General features: G+C 38.7%; 1 protein-coding gene across 7 annotated transcripts in view; it reads right to left on the bottom strand.

The window, feature by feature from the left end:
- Positions 1 to 13172, bottom strand: part of PIGN (phosphatidylinositol glycan anchor biosynthesis class N) — a 108194-nt gene that overhangs the window by 8550 nt on the left and 86472 nt on the right. The gene's annotated exons all lie outside the window — the stretch shown is intronic.

Raw genomic sequence — 13172 nt, forward strand, 5'->3', positions numbered from 1 at the left:
TTGGAAATAAAATTTGTCACAAAGGGAAACCACTGCAGGAGCACAATTCAAATAACCCTGGTTCCCATTAAGGAAATTATGATAGTAAGTTTAATAATATCTGCAACATGACAAGGAACTGCTCAGCTTTTCAAATGTATATCCACATAGGAATAATTAGAAAGCCAAAACTTAAAAGCAACATTCTCACAAATAAAATGCAGGAAAAAGTAGAATAATGAGGTTTCGATAGGTGAACCTTATTATATGGTGCTTTAGTTTTGGATCTTGAAGTGTATTTTCCCCCACTATCGAAGCCTTTTCCAGGCAATCAATCAGATGCTTATGAAGATGCATGAACCACTTCTGTGCATTAGACCTGTATCACGTGGTTCACTGCGGTACTATATGCCATTACTGCTATACAGGATGCAAAGGAAAGATTTTAGAATTCTAACTCACCAACAAGAGCAGCAGCAGCAACGAAAACCTCACCTTGCAGCATCAACTGGGGTAATTCCACTTAGAAAGCTTAATTCCACTAACTCAGATTTCATTTTGTCTCTGCACCCCAACCTCTTCCACCTCCCCGCTCCCCATCATCTTCCTTTCTTAAGTAGGCATCTTTTGTACAATACAAGAAAAGACAAAGAAGACAAACAGAGCAGAGCAAAGAGATATTTCAGCGGGAATGACCGGGAGAGGATGTGGGTAACTTATGTAGGGTAGTTCAATGTTCTCAGCCTGATGAACGGAACAGCTCTGAAATCTGAAGTCTCTCAGAGCAAGCATCCCATTTTACCCATGGGAGTTAGACTCGTGATGATGAAGCATTAAGACTGACATAAACTGAGGTTTAACATAACTTATTAACTGGCTACGCCTTTATTCTCTTCCCATCCACTTTGGATTTTTAATGTTGTATAGATGAGGATGTGAAGATTACACTGGGACAAAAGGCATAAACCAGGACTGCTCCAGGTAAACCTGGACATATGATCCCTGTATGTGTAGGGCAGCTCCCTTTATAAAAAAATACTATTACCACAAAATATTTCTACAGCACAGTTTTTACCCTGTATAGCATTAATTAATTATATACTATTTTAATACGTAATATAAATGAAGTACAGTACTGAACCACGGGGTTAACGTCCTTTTCTCATGGCTAGTGCTGCTGAGGGAGGGGTCATTAATGCATTCACAGCCTACAAGTGCTAATGCACCATTCTGTTTCCCTTGGTTTGAATGATGCTCATTGTTTGTTTTATGCTTCTGCAGTCTCTTTTTTGCTATTATTTTGTGCTCTGATGAACACTTTATTTCCCATGATGGTTGTGTAAAGGAATGCAAGGAAGAGGCCTGGAGGTACCACACGTGTGCCAAGAAGAACATCACACTAGATACTAAATTCAAGTTTTGCAATGGGTCAAAGCCTCTTTTAGTAACAAAAATAAAGATAGATAAACTGGACTATATCAAAATTTAAAACTTCTGTGCAAAGGACATTATCAACAGAGTGAAAAAGCAAACTACAGAATGGGAGAAAATATTTGCAAATCATATATCTGATAAGGGGTTAATGTCCAGGACAGCCCAATCTGACCCTGGTTCCATGGGAAGACCAGGCAAGGAGGTTAGGAGGCAGGTAGATGAAGGAAAGCCATGAGGACTCAACACTAAACAATAGGCAGGTAGATGAAGGAAAGCCATGAGGACTCAACACTCAACAATAAAAAACCAAATAACTCAAATGAAAAATGGGCAAAGGACTTGACCAGATATTTTGCCAAAGAAGACATACAAATAGCCAACAAGCACATGAAAAATGCTCAACATCACGAACCATTAGGGAAATGCAAGTCAAAACTACAATGAGATATACTTCACACCCATCAGGGTGGCTACTATCAAAAAAAGAAAAGAAAACAAGGATTGGTGAGAATGTGGAGAAATTCGTCTTCTGTACTACTGGTAGGAATAAAATGGCACAACTGCTATGAAATACATTAAGGCAATTCCTCAAAAGATTAAAAACAGAACTACCATATGATCCAGCAATCTCATTTCTGGGTGTGTATCTCAAAGAACTGACAGCAGGGACTTGAATGGATAATGAACACCCATGTTATAGTAGCATTATTCACAATAGCCAAAGGTGGGAGCAACCTATGTGCCCACTGATGGATGAATGGATATACAAAACGTGATATATTATTCAGCCTTCAAAAGGAAGGAAATTCTGATACATGCTACAACATGGATGAACCTTCAGGACATTACCCTAAGTGAAATTAGCCAGATATGAAAGGACAAATATTGTGTGATTCCACCTATATGAGGTAACTAGAGTAGCCAAACTCATAGAGACAGGAAGTAGAAAAGTGGATTCCAGGGGCTGAGGGGAAGGGAAAATAGGGAGCTGCTGTTTAATGGGTATAGAGATTCAGTTATGCAAGATGAAAAAGTTCTAGAGATTAGTTGTACAGCAATGTGAATATATTTAATAAAACTGAGCTGTACACTTTAAAATGGTTAACGTGGTTTTTTTGTAATGTATATATTACGATAATTTTTTTAAAGAAAAGAAAAACATTATCAAGGAAAAAGACTGTCAAAGTTGGCAATTTGGATTTAGTGCAAAGTACTATGACATGGTAACGGGCCCTGTAACATCACTGAAGTCTGGGGGGACAGACCTTGAAGGAAGCAGGAAAAAATTATGCCTGGAAGCACAGAATAACTTCAGGGATCAAAAGAGAATTGAAGCCTGACCGTTAAGGTTATGCCAGGAGCACTTAAGGATAATGCTTAATCACCCTGATGGTGCTGGTTTAGTTAGTTCCTCCATTTCCAGGCACATTCTACCCCACCCGTCACTCCATGGAATGAACTTGTATAAAAAAGGCAGTCAAGATTCCTAACTCCTAGGCAATAATTCACTTGTGGAAGTAACATCTAAAATATTAAAGCTCCAGTAGAACCAAAGTACATGGCTGCTCACTTATATGCCAACAGAATGCACACTGTAGTTTTGTATTCAAGGTTCTCCAAGTTAAGGTTCCCAAAGGCTATTTTCGGGAAATTTGTTTATCCAAAACCTAAGGTTTCTGAAATTCAGCTTATTTATCACACTCCAGATGAGTAGGCATCGGGCTTTTTCACCTCTATGCTTTGCTCATATCCATTCTGTCCGCCGAAAATACTCTAAGTCCCCTAACTGAAATTATACCCTTCATTCAAGGCCCAGCTCAAATGCTGACCTTGAGCAATGTTTTCTCAGTCATTGAAGTCGGAATTGAAGCGGCCTCCATTCGGTATTCACATAACGCTTAAGCACATGCTGCCTCGTATTACAGTTATTCTGTCTTACAACCCTGAATGCAGGGGCCATGTGTCAGAGTCATATCCTTCCAGGGCTGGAATATTCCTTATAAGTTATACAGTAGAAGAACTTCCCCCTTTTCGTGAATTCCCCACGAAAAACTCTGATGCAGGAGTTATCTATCTCTAGCAGTGGGGCATCACCAAGTCTTGAGAAGGCAAGCCCATTCATCTTTGGGCCCTTGGTAACACCTGGGCATGCTTCATGGATGATCAATGCTCACTATATACTTTTTCCTGAAGAAATGATCTATATATTAAATGTACATACAATGCAAAAACCTGAAACCTACGTATTCCATGTTATTAAGTCTTTCAGAGCCAGTTTCCTCTGCTGTAAAGTAGAAATAATTATATTTTCTTCACATCATTGTCATTAAAACTAATGAAATAACCTATGTAAAACTCCTAATACACTGTGTGCAATAAATGACATTTTAATACTAATTATTATATCAATTTAATACCTTTCTCAATAATCCTTAACTTTACTCATTTGCTGCTTAATTTAATCTGGCTTTTCCCCAGATTTGGGTATAAGTTTTTTTCTGTGGCAAAACAATCCAATCCTCCAAAAGGTTTCTGGAAACTTCTAGCGATCCCAGAAAGGAGGAGAGATAAACATGATTGCATTAAATTCCTTAAAACAGTTTAACATTTCTAAAGAAAGACATTGCAGAATTTTCCAGAGAAAAACGGTGACTATCTTTAAACAAGCAACATGAAAGACTGGGAAAGAGAGAAAATAATTTGTGGACAAAGAAGGATACAGGACTTCAGGAGTGGATCAAGGGCTGATGTTGATGCCAGAAGGTGGAAAATGAAATGCTAAAAAGGGTATTCTTTCTCTTTCTCTCTCTTTCCCTCCCTCTCTTTTCCCCTGCCTCCTCCCCACGGCTCCCTTTCTCTTTTTCTTCCTTCTTTTTCTTCTTTTTGATGAAAGAGTACATTACTAGAGAGGAAGCAAAGAAAAGGTAATTTGAGGGGTTGGTGTTGAGGGGAACGTTCTGCTAATTAAGTTTTCGATGAAAGACTGAAGATGACAGAAAGGGAACAGGGCCAACAGTGCTGAATGGAATGGGATCCGTGAAGAACTGACAAGAGATGGATGTGAGCAAGAGGGCACAATGTAATGAGAAAGACAGGCTTAGAGTTGTTGCTCAATAGGTACTTGTTGAGTGAAAGCATGAAAGACTAAGTCAGTCAGTAAGTGGGGGAAAAGGTCCTGAATTCTGGGATCCAATGCTGAAAAGAAATCTCCTCTACTGGAGTCCTGAGTATAAGGTAACCAAGGTCAGCAAAGGTGATGCAGCTAACGAAAATTTCTGATCAGGGCCTTGCTCATGGGTATCTTGATTCATCACTATGTCCTTGAATTTGCCCTTGACTCTCTGTAGCCCTAGCAAAAGTCCTTCTAGGGCACACACAGAGCCTCAGAATTTCATAAGCATCACAGTACTGCAGCGTTTCTTTAACCGTATCTTTTAACTCTCCTAGGAAGAGTCTTCTTTATGTCACAAGGTTTTTCTCTCAACCACCAGTATGAGACTATCTGTTGCCATCTTCTGACATAAATAAGACGCCACTTTGCCAGCCGTGCAGTTTGGCAGTGTGTGCTTGGGTCTGTGGTGCCTGTCGGCAGCCTGCACGCCCCGTGACGGCCTTCCCCTAGCAGAAAGCTGCCACCGGCCTCATTCCCTGCTTCTCAGTATTTTCTCTTTGAGGACACAACTCCGCTCTGTACACTCAACAAAGGCCTCTGGCACAAAACAGGACTTTTCTGACCTAAGATGCCCTTACTCTTGGCTCATTCCCTCCTAATCAATATTTCTTTCTCCTGTAAATCCTAGATTTATATTATTCAAAACTTTGCAGTGAATGGTTCCTTTGCAACAATCACAAACATGGGATTAGACACAGAGCCACTTTTCAAAAAGAGGTTATTAGAATTACAAAACAAAGACTCTGGGGAATTCTAAGTAGAGGCACTTAAGGGCAGTGGGAATACACAGCTCTGGTGCCCAAGTGCTGCCTCCCTGACCTGCTCAGCCATTTACAGGCCCTGTGGCATGAGCAAGTCGCACTCTCCTTAGGGCCACGGGGTCCTCAACTGTAAAATGAGGCAGTAAATATATCTGTGGTGGAAAATAATGTGTACTTCACAGTGCTATGATAAAGATCACATGAAATAATGTGCTGGAAGATACTGTAAACATGGTGGCACAATACCAGTGTTGGTTATTAGTGCTACAGCTGTGACCGGGGCAAGCCTTTGGCATCCTGAGCTCAAACTCAAGTTTGAGCTTCTGTCTTGTTTTGCCTTTTGCCAAATATAAACGGATTCCCTGGTCTCTGAACTGCCTGTATCACGCCTCTCCGGGCCCATGTCTCAAATAAACAACTGCTGGGTAAGAGATTCTGTGTTGCAACGCCTTGCTCTGACCTTGCGGGGATGGGTCACTACTCTACTCTGTGAATGGGCTTACTGCATTTGAGCCCCGATGCTGGACCCCAGTTTTGACATAGGGTAACCAGATCTAGGGACATTCATGCCTTCCAACTATAATATCATTCCTCACATCACTCATGGCTGAAACAAAATGATAACAAAATCTCAAAAGGAGGTGTGAGGGTATTCCCATGTGATAACTGCCCTATTTCTCCTTCCCTTTCCAATTAAGCTTGAAAGAGTGGTCTGGACTTAAAACTCTACTTCCTGACCTCCCATTTCATTTATGACTTTCCCTTTAATTTTTTTTTTTTAATTGGAACCTTTTTTTTGTTGTTCTTATTTCAGTATATTAACAATATACTTATTCCCTGTTTCTCTTCCTCTTCCTCATTTTTATTTTTATTTTTTTAATAGTCATCAATTTTATACACATCAGTGTATACATGTCAATCCCAATCTCCCAGTTCATCACACCACCACCGCCAGTCCCCCGCCACTTTCCCCCCTTGGTGTCCATAAGTTTGTTCTCTATATCTGTGTCTCAATTTCTGCCCTACAAACAGGTTCATCTGTCCTATTTTTCTAGGTTCCACAAATATGCATTAATATACGATATTTGTTTTTCTCTTTCTGATTTACTTCACTCTGTATGACAGTCTCTAGATCCATCCACGTCTCAACAAATGACCCAATTTCATTCCTTTTTACAGCTGAGTAATATTCCACTGTATATATGTACCACATCTTCTTTATCTATTTGTCTGTCGATGGGCATTTAGGTTGCTTCCATGACCTGGCTATTGTAAATAGAGCTGCAATGAACATTGGGGTGCATGTGTCTTTTTGAATTATGGTTATCTCTGGGTATATGCCCAGTAGTGGGATTGCTGGATCATATGGTAATTCTATTTTTAGTTTTTAAGGAACCTCCATACTGTTCTCCATAGTGGCTGTATCAATTTACATTCCCACCAACAGTGCAAGAGGGTGCCCTTTTCTCCACACCCTCTCCAGCATTTGTTGTTTGTAGATTTTCTGATGACGCCATTTCTAACTGGTGTGAGGAGATACCTCATTGTAGTTTTGATTTGCATTTGTCTAATAATTAGTGATGTTGAGCAGATTTTCATGTGCTTCTTGGCCATCTGTATGTCTTCTTTGGAGAAATGTCTATTTAGGTCTTCTGCCCATTTTTGGATTGGGTTGTTTGTTTTTTTAATATTGAGCTGCATGAGCTGTTTATATATTTTGGAGATTAATCCTTTGTCCATTGATTCATTTGCAAATATTTTCTCCCATTCTGAGGGTTGTCTTTTCGTCTTGTTTATGGTTTCCTTTGCTGTGCAAAAGCTTTGAAGTTTCATTAGGTCCCATTTGTTTATTTTTGTTTTTATTTCCATTACTGTAGGAGGTGGATCAAAAAAGATCTTGCTGTGATTTATATCAAAGAGTCTTCTTCCTATGTTTTCCTCTAAGAGTTTTATAGTGTCTGGTCTTACATTTAGGTCTCTAATCCATTTTGAGTTTATTTTTGTGTATGGTGTTAGGGAGCGTTCTAATTTCATTCTTAAGCATGTAGCTCTCCGGTTTTCCCAGCATCACTTATTGAAGAGGCTGTCTATTCTACATTGTATATTCTTGCCTCCTTTGTCATAGATTAGTTGACCATAGGTGCGTGGGTTTATCTCTGGGCTTTCTATCTTGTCCCATTGATCTATGTTTCTGTTTTTGTGACAGTACTATATTGTCTTGATTACTGTAGCTCTGTAGTATAGTCTGAAGTCAGGGAGACTGATTCCTCCAGCTCCTTTTTTTCCCTCAAGACTGCTCTGGCTATTCGGGGTCTTTTGTGTTTCCATACAAATTTTAAGATTTTTTGTTCTAGTTCCATAAAAACTGCCTTTGATAATTTGATAGGGATTGCATCGAATCTGTAGATTGCTTTGGGTAGTAGAGTCATTTTCACAATATCGATTCTTCCAATCCAAGAACATGGTATATCTCTCCATCTGTTGGTATCATCTTTAATTTCTTTCATCAGTGTCTTACAGTTTTCTGCATACAGGTCTTTTGTCTCCCTAGGTAGATTTATTCCTAGGTATTTTATTCTTTTCATTGCAATGTAAATGGGAGTGTTTCCTTAATTTCTTTTTCACATTTTTCATCATTAGTGTATAGGAATGCAAGAGATTTCTGAGCATTAATTTTGTATCCTGCAACTTTACCAAATTCATTGATTAGCTCTAGTAGTTTTCTGGTGGCATCTTTAGGATTCTCCATGTATAGTATCATGTCATCTGCAAACAGTGACACTTTTACTTCTTCTTTTCCAATTTGTATTCCTTTAATTTCTTCTTCTTCTCTGATTGCCATGGCTAGGACTTCCAAAACTATGTTGAATAATAGTGGTGAGAGTAGACATCCTTGTCTTGCTCCTGATCTTAGAGAAAATGCTTTCAGTTTTTCAGCACTGAGAGTGATGTTTGCTATGGGTTTGTCGTATATGGCCTTTATTATGTTGAGGTAGGTTCCCTCTATGCCCACTTTCTGGAGAGTTTTTATCATAAATGGGTGTTGAATTTTGCCAAAAGCTTTTTCTGCATCTATTGAGATGATCATATGGTTTTTCTTCTTCAATTTGTTAATATGGTGAATCACATTGATTGATTTGCATATATTGAAGAATCCTTGCATCCCTGGGATTAATCCCACTTGATCATGGTGTATGATCCTTTTAATGTGTTGTTGGATTCTGTTTGCTAGTGTTTTGTTGAGGATTTCTGCATCTATATTCATCAGTGATATTGGTCTGTAATTTTCTTTTTTTGTAGTACCTTTGTCTGGTTTTGGTATCAGGGTGATGGTGGCCTCATAGAGTGAGATTGGGAATGTTCCTTCCTCCGCAATTTTTTGGAAGAGTTTGAGAAGGATGGGTGTTAGCTCTTCTCTAAATGTTTGATAGAATTCACCTGTGAAGCCATCTGGTCCTGGACTTTTGTTTTTGAAAGATTTTTAATCACAGTTTCAATTTCATTACTTGTGATTGGTCTGTTCATATTTTCTATTTCTTCCTGGTTCAGTCTTGGAAGGTATACCTTTCTAAAGATTTGTCCATTTCTTCCAGGTTGTCCATTTTATTGTCATAGAGTTGCTTGTAGTAGTCTCTTAGGATGCTTTGTATATCTGTGATGTCTGTTGTAACTACTCCTTTTTCATTTCTAATTTTATTGATTTGAGTCCTCTCCCTTGTTTTCTTGATGAGTCTGGCTAATGGTTTATCAATTTTGTTTATCTTCTCAAAGAACCAGCTTTTAGTTTTATTGATCTTTGCTACTGTTTTCTTTGTTTCTATTTATTTCTGCTCTGATCTTTATGATTTCTTTCCTTCTGCTAACTTTGGGTTTTCTTCGTTCTTCTTTCTCTAATTGCTTTAGGTGTAAGGTTAGATTGTTTATTTGAGATTTTTCTTGATTCTTGAGGTAGGCTTGTATAGCTATAAGCTTCCCTCTTAGAACTGCTTTTGCTGCATCCCATTGGTTTTGGATCATCATGTTTTCATTGTCATTTGTCTCTAGGTGTTTTTTGATTTCCTCTTTGATTCCTTCAGTGATCTCTTGGTTATTTAGTAACATATTGTTTAGCCTCCATGTGTTTGTGTTTCTTACGTATTTTCCCCTGTAATTCATTTCTAATCTCATAGCATTGTGGTCAGAAAAGATGCTTGATATGATTTCAATTTTCTTAAATTTACCAAGGCTTGATTTGTGACCCAAGATGTGATGTATCCTGGAGAATGTTCCATGCACACTTGAGAAGAAAGTGTAATCTGCTGTTTTTGGTTGGAATGTCCTATAAATATCAATTAAATCTATATGGTTTATTGTGTCATTTAAAGCTTGTGTTTCCTTATTTATTTTCATTTTGGATGATCTGTCCATTGGTGTAAGTGAGGTGTTGAAGTCCCCCACTATTATTGTGTTACTGTCTATTTCCTCTTTTATAGCTTTGAAGTTTCATTAGGTTGTTTTTGTAGGTTCAGTCAAAACAATAGGTTGTTTTCGTAGGTTCTTTTCTTCTCTTGTGTCTCCCACTTAGAGAAGTTCCTTTAGCATTTGTTGTAGAGCTGGTTTGGTGGTGCTGAATTCTCTTAGCTTCTGCTTGTCTGTAAAGGTTTTAATTTCTCCATCGAATCTGAATGAGATCCTTGCTGGGTAGAGTAATCTTGGTTACTCTAGCAATCAGAGGGTAGTGTTAAGTTTTTAAGAAAGTCTTGGTTTCCTCTAGGTCTAACTCACATATAGGATAGTTGCCAGTAAGTTGTGGGTATGTAATAAAAATTGCTATGTCATGTTTCAGGATTAGCAGGAGGGGTGCCTGCCTCTGCCCTTTGGGCTGGGGTGGAAGGAAGCTATGAATGCTAGAGTGGAGGACAGGTTTTCTATGAGGTAGAAGCACATGTGTCACAGCAGTGAAATTCTTCACATCTCCTCAGCCTCTTTCCAGGTTTTTCCCTGGGAGTAAAATGCAGAAAGTAGTACTTCCTACGTGGGGATGAAGGAAGGAGGAAAGAGGCCATGGAGAGCTCACTGGTACCATCACTGGACTGAGAGACATGCAGTTAATCCCCTTCCTCACTCCTGAGCTCCATATTACTGTCCAACTGAGTCTGGAGCCTCTGGGCTTTTCTGTTCCTTTGGCAGCACTCGCTGATAGATTCTGGGCTGCTGATTCCTCTCTTGGATTATCCATCTTCTAGGAATTTGTTGAACTTGCATTTGCTGATGGTCATTTTTCTATTGTCCTCACTTTTGCTGGGTTTGTTATTTTATTGAAGACTTGGTAGAGAGGAGAAAAATGATTATCTTTGGTCTGTGGTCCTCACCCAGAAATCAATGGATTTGATTCAGTGCAGACGTCTAATATTAAATCTTACCCTGAACCGTCCCTGGCCAAGCTCATCAATGACCCACTGTTTAATCCAATGCATGTCTTTATGTCTTTTCCTACCTACTCTCTCTGTAACATCTCAATAACCTCCCTCCTTCCTGAATGTTCTTTTGATTTCCACCACACTACTCTCACCTGGTTTCCTTCTGCCTTTCTGGCCACTTCTTTCAGCCTCATTGCCACACCTCCTGTTCTCTACCCGTAAATATCAGTGGTTCCTTAAGGTGCCATTAGATCTTTGCCTTTATTTATGCTACACATTCTCCCTAGATCTTGTGACCCAATGCGCTCTTCTAAATGCTACTCTTGCAGTGTCTAAACAGTCCCTCTCCTAACAAGCCTTCCCTTACCCTGCAAGGCTGAGGTAGGTGCCCTGACTAATGTCCCCACAGCACCCAAGAGACTATTCTAGAAATTCTCACACTGCACCATATTGTCTGCTCATGAGTCTGTTTCCTCCTCCAACCTTAAGCTCCCTGAGAGCCTGAGAATGTGTTTTTCATCCCCAGAAATTCACCTGGTGCATAGCGGGTGATCAATAAATATTTGCCCTGTTGAATTGAGATCATGGATATTTAAAAATGCTTTGTGTTTTATGCATGTTATTACTGGTAATAACAGTGAAATTCATACTTTGAAGAAAAAAATCTGCCAAGTAAAGATAAACCTCAAGTGAATCAGAGAAAATCAAATCCTTAATTTGTGTAATATAAATTAATGATGCTATGTAGAAATTAATGATGCACATCTTCATGTGAGAAATATATCCTCTTCATTCCTTCACATCTCTTTAGAGCCAAAACCAATATAAATTTCTCCCATCAAAAAGTCTCAAACCCATATTATAGCAGCATTATTCACAATAGCCAAAAGGGGGAAACAACTCAAGTGTCCACTGATGGATGAATGGGTAAACAAAATGTGGTCTGTACACAATGGAACATTATACAGCCTTCAAAAGGAAGGAAATTCTGACACATGCTATAACATGGATAAACCTTGAATATATTATGCTAAGTGAAATAATTCAGTCACAAAAGGGCAAATACTGTACAATTTAATTTATGTGAGCTATCCTAGAGTAGTCAAATACATAGAAACAGAAATTAAAATGTTGGTTGCCAGGGCTGGTGGAGACGGGGAATGAGGAGTTTATTGCAAGATGAAAACCATTATGGAGATGGAATGATAATGATAGTTGTACAACAATGTGAATGTCCTTAATGCCACTGAATTCTACACTTGAAAAGGGTTAAGATGGTAAATTTTATATTATGTATATTTTGCTACAATTAAGAATAAAATAAAAAGTCTCATATGTAATAATGCTATATTTTGTCAGAATATTTTCCAAACAAAATTCTGACCTATGTTTAAAATGAAAATAAATTAATCAAATTATGGAGATAATAAGGAGAGGTATCTCAAATACAAGAAACACTATGAAGGATAAAAACATAATAATAGTTTCCATTTATTGGAGCTTATTTGATGTCAGGCACTGTGCTAAACGCTTTACATGGATTAATTCATTCAAAACGACAAGAGACAGAGAGAGATTAGAGACGTTAAGTCACTTGCTGTCAGTCTTACAGCTAAAAAGTGGCAGAAATAGATCAATCCCAGGAGCTCTGGCTTAAAGCCCATACCATGACCTACTACCTGCCTGGACACTTTGGGATCAGAGGGCTGGTGAGAAGGACACATTAAAACTTTCCCTAAGCTTCAAACTTAAGAGACTAATGAAAACAAAATTAACGACCTGTGGAGTACCCTCTCTGTGCCTAGCACACAAGGAATGGAAGAGAGTCAAATCAGCTGACTATCAAGGGAGACAGACCTCTATATAAATAACAAGGCGGTACAAGCCTGAGCTGCCTAAGAGGTAGGAACAGAGGAGAGGACTTGTAATCGAGTACCTCACCCAAACCTACACAATTCCTGGCTGAACAAATACTGACTAAAGGAAATAAAATTAGTCTATAAGAATGTATTCTATCTCTGAATGCATTTGAAAACAAAAAGGCAAAAGGATCAACCTTGCTTTCTTCCCCTCAAAGAGAAGAAATTTAACAGATTATGGCAATCATTGACGTTCAAATCACAATAAACAGGAAACTGACATTTTGTTCAGATTATACTTTAAAACACAATGTTATAGGTATCACATGTTAACATGTTCCCATATTGAAGATTCTAGGAGGCATATGATGATTACATGAAATGTAAACTGCCACAGAAAATTCACACTGCAACTTGAATAGCTTCATTGCTCTTGAGAGAGATTGAGAGATTATGAGAACACAGACACTGGAGTGATCTACCCCAGATTCAAGCAGTTTTCCTTGTACCTTCCTGCTGTTCTGCATTTCTTTCAGACTTAACATCTGTCCCCACATCATCCCAAGGA

Source organism: Aethalodelphis obliquidens, unplaced genomic scaffold (assembly GCF_003676395.1).
Source record: "Aethalodelphis obliquidens isolate GAN/ISIS:26980383/991018 unplaced genomic scaffold, ASM367639v1 scaffold19, whole genome shotgun sequence".
NCBI lineage: Eukaryota > Metazoa > Chordata > Mammalia > Artiodactyla > Delphinidae > Aethalodelphis > Aethalodelphis obliquidens.